The sequence below is a fragment of the Lactuca serriola genome, chromosome 4, assembly GCF_051521515.1.
Source record: "Lactuca serriola cultivar US96UC23 chromosome 4, Lser_US96UC23_V15, whole genome shotgun sequence".
NCBI lineage: Eukaryota > Viridiplantae > Streptophyta > Magnoliopsida > Asterales > Asteraceae > Lactuca > Lactuca serriola.
The window spans coordinates 12688652-12693106 of NC_136411.1; positions in this window are offsets into that span (position 1 = coordinate 12688652).

Sequence of the window (4455 nt, forward strand, 5' to 3'; positions counted from 1 at the left end):
GGTTCGGAAGCTCTACCCCCATAGAGCCCGGTTTTCAAGCAAATCTCCCGGTTTCGTCGAAGCGAAGCCTTGTCCACATTGGAATCACAACCTTATCAAGTGAGTGCATAGTTACTTTCAACTTTCACATAGATATGAATTATTTTATATATTTTACGTGCTATGTGTGCATATTATCTGTTTACTTGAGATCAGATTTAAACCTTGTTTTTCAAATCCAAACTATATATGTATTTTATAACTTTAGATCTATAATGAATTAAAGATTTAAACCTCATTTTTCAAATCTAGAACTTTTTTCTTCAGATCTGAACCGTATATGTATTTTCTTTTCAGATCTAGACCTTTTTTCTAGATCAGAACCGTATATGTATTTTCTTTTTAGATCTAAACTTTTTCTTCATATCTGAACTGTATATGTATTTTCTTTTCAGATGTAAACTTTTTCTTTAGATCTTAACACTATATATGTATGATTTTTCTACAAATTTGTTGGGTAGAACATGGGTAGCACTACAAGAATAATGACCATTAGTGGCGGCGGGCGTCACCGCTAAATCTCCTGAATGTCGCCGCTAATACCTTTAGTGGCTACCTGTCGCCGCTAAAGGGTCGCCACTGTTGGCTCGTTGCTAATACCCTAACTGTGGCCGCTAATTCTTACCATCGCCGCTAATTGTAGTTTTCTCTTTTTTAGTTTTTTCTTTAAAACATTCTTTCCATATACAAAACAAACGTTATAACATTATAAAAACTGTTATAAAAATATAAAAAACGTTATAAAAACATATAACCAAAAACACATACATACATACACAAATATATACATAATACACATACAAAAACATATACATGCATATATAATACATATACATACATGATACACATACTATTACACAAATACATAATACACATATAGAAACACATGTATACATACAAAATATACATACAAATACACATAAAATTACAAAATACACATTCTACATACAAAAATTAAAATAAACATATATAGAACATGTGGTGGTGTGTAATCTGACGGAGAAGCGTGGTGGTGGGCTGGTGGCTGTATTTCGGCATAAATTTTGTTCAAAAAAAATATCATTCTGGCTTTTGCTAGACTGATATTTTAGTAGTGTTTATAATAATAAAAAAAATAAATAAGAAAACAAGAGCCAGTGGGGAGTTGGCACAAAGAAACAAAGAGCGTGTTCGTCAAAATTAGTTGTTAACCGGTAGCATGTAACTTGTAGCATTTTGTTAAATGCTACATGATGTAACATTTGGATTTGGAGCATTTTGTTTAAACTAAACGCTACAAGCTTGTAATGCCAAACAATACCTTTTTTTTCTTCAAAACGGAGCATTTTGTTGAACGCTAGAAGCTAAAAGTTCTCAAACGCTTCCAAACCCTCCGTGCTGAACACGCCCAAAGTATTTAATTATAACCTAACCCCAAACAAAATCAAAATCCATTAAGCGACACAACACCAAATGCGATTTTTACATGGCATCATCCAAGTATATATACTAACTTTACCCGCAATGTTGTACAAAATCCACATGTTAACCACTAAACAAGAGTCAGCAAGGAATTTTATTGAGGTCCGTAAGAACCTCTTACTCCAGAAAGAAAAAAAAAAGGTAACCCATTCCCAGAACACCCCTCTAGAACTATAAACTGATTAGGATTATTTCAGATTAGGATAGGTAGCAATCCAATCATTTGAAAGATTCTGAAACAGTTGATTCTTCATGATGGAGAGAAAGTTGATCGAATCAGAAATAGATCGGAGGATTGCATCTATTGTGTTGAATGTTTAAAAACAATAAACTCATAATTAAACATTAAGGATTCATTGTTTTTTAATCCTTTAAGACTACCAATAGATTCATGAATTACGATTTTCAAATAAAAACCCACCTGCTTTAATTTATGTATATTGAATACGAAAAGAAAAGTAATTTAGTTTTAATCTGAATTTTCAGTTTGGTCTTCGCAATTCCATTTAAACAGTACGTAATATTTTTCCCAAAAAGATATATGTTTTTGTTATGTAAACATCGTCAAAATGATTGATCAAGATAAAGATGTGTTTTAGAGAAAGTTTGAATTATATATAGGGAAATCAAGGTTTTTTTTTCTTCAAATTGGGTTCTCGAAACGTTCTTTTTAGGTTTTGCTTGTTGATCTTTCTTAAATATAAAAGATGATGTTTGTGTGGATGCTTGTGCACATGTTATTATTCTTGAGACACAGGTATGATATGAAAAGTAGAAACTAAAGGCCACAAGAATGAATATTATAAAACAAAACAAAATTAAAGAGAATATGTGAACACACAATCTTTTGAATATAAAATAGAATCATATCCAAATTTCTTGTAAATGATAAATTATATTTAATTAAAATAATAACTATTTAGATAATGCGGGACAAACATATTGGTATTCCAAATGACATGCATGAACAACATATACGAATGAGAAGTGGCGTTCTTGATAAACACAAAAACAATGGTTATGTTGTTTGAGTTCATCACAACATTTTCCGGTTGGTGGTAAATTAGGGTCTTCTATTGCTGAAAAACAATCTGGAATATCATGAATGTTGCAATGTATAGATTGTGGATATACTTTATGAGGAAGCAATGTGAGCATTACCATCACAATAACAAGAAAACCGAAAGTCTTCATGATTGTTCAAAATATATCAATCAATATTAGGGAGTAAAAACAAAAAAAAATGTGTATGAGTTTAAGAAATCTATGTTGGGTACTTATAGATGTTATAAAATGAATTTAAGGAATTAAATATTTTAAAAATACTAAAATGTGGCATTAAATTTGACGTTAGTTACTTTGTTCCTTATGTATAAACTAATCAACAAGGAAACCAATCAACTAAACGGTTCAAAATTATAAAAGAAAACCAATTAAAGATAGATTTACGTGTCCACCATAAACAATTAGGAAAGTTAATTAAACAAGGAAAAACCAATCAACAATTACCATTATGACCAATTACTCTTGAAGAAATACTATTATGATCAATTACTATTGAAGAATTACCGTTATTCCTTTTTGGGTCCTAATAATTATACTGCAGTAAATTATTTATCCACTTGAAATTAGGGTATTTTGACATTTTTGCCCTTTTTCTATTTTTCAAAAATATGACAAAATAGAAACATCCCAAACACCGGTTCGTCCTAACGCTAATTCTCTTCCCAAAATAAACGCCGATTCCTAGTCTTCATACAAGAATCGATGATGCTTCTTCGGCGTTCGTCAGGCGTTGTTTCTTCTTTTCGGTTGGCTGGTCTCTGTTGCTTCTTCCAAGTCGCCGATCCTCCTTCTGAATCGCTCCTGGTTTTGAATTGATCCACAGATACACCTCAATGAGACCGACCCCCAATCGATGCTCCAACCTTGTGTGCAGGTCTATCCCGATCTTTGCTTCGCTTCTGGATGGCGTAAATAGACTAAATCAGAAATCATCCATACCCAAATCTTGAATAAACTTTCTTGCAACCTCTTTCAAATAAGCAACTTTGAACATTTTCAAATCTGGTGAAATCAGCAAATTTGAATAGATATGGAGATTATCAGAAAAACAATTAGGGGCAGGGGGTTATAGATGGTGATTTCCTTGCTTGTTTCTTGTTGTAGGTTTGACGGTGTTGGTTTAGGGTGAAACGAGTGTTTGTTTTTCATCTCGCAACACTTTTCATGTCGCAGCTGTTTGTTTTTCAGAAGTCTTCGGATTAAAAAACTTATGTGCGTGTTCTTCTTTGCACAACACTTGTTTTGTCTCTTCCTACCACTTGAAACCTTTTCTTCTTCTTTTTTTGTTGCTAAAATATTGATTATATATTGCTTAAATCTTATTTCATATTTTTTTTTCATTTTTTCTGGTTTATTCTTAGTGAATTTTTTTTCTTTTTTTTTATATTGAATAATAATAATTTGTTGATAAAATATCATTATTTTATTTTAAAATATATTTATTTTTTTGTTAAAATATCATGATTTTTTACTGAATTATTATAAATTTTTGCCGAAATGTTATACATGATTAAATTTTTGGTATTAAAAAACTATTTTCGGTTCATAAAATCAGTTTATTCTATTTTTTTAATATCTACAGTAGCATGAAGATGTTAAAAAAACAAACACGCTTCTTATTACAGTCTGCAACTATTTGGTCAACATCTTCTACTACAAAGGGTTGCACAGGTGCTCCGAAAACTTTATGGATTTTTGCACCAAAAAAACAAAGAGCACCTTAGTTAGATTTATTATTTGTCACAATAGAAGAAAAGTTTTTTGTAGGACATATTTTATGTCATTGAATGTTCATTTGATTCAAAAAGCATACTAATTTTCTACATTTTAAGATTTTAGTGACACTATTTTATTTGCCACAATACAAAAAATATTTTGTGGCATAAAAAA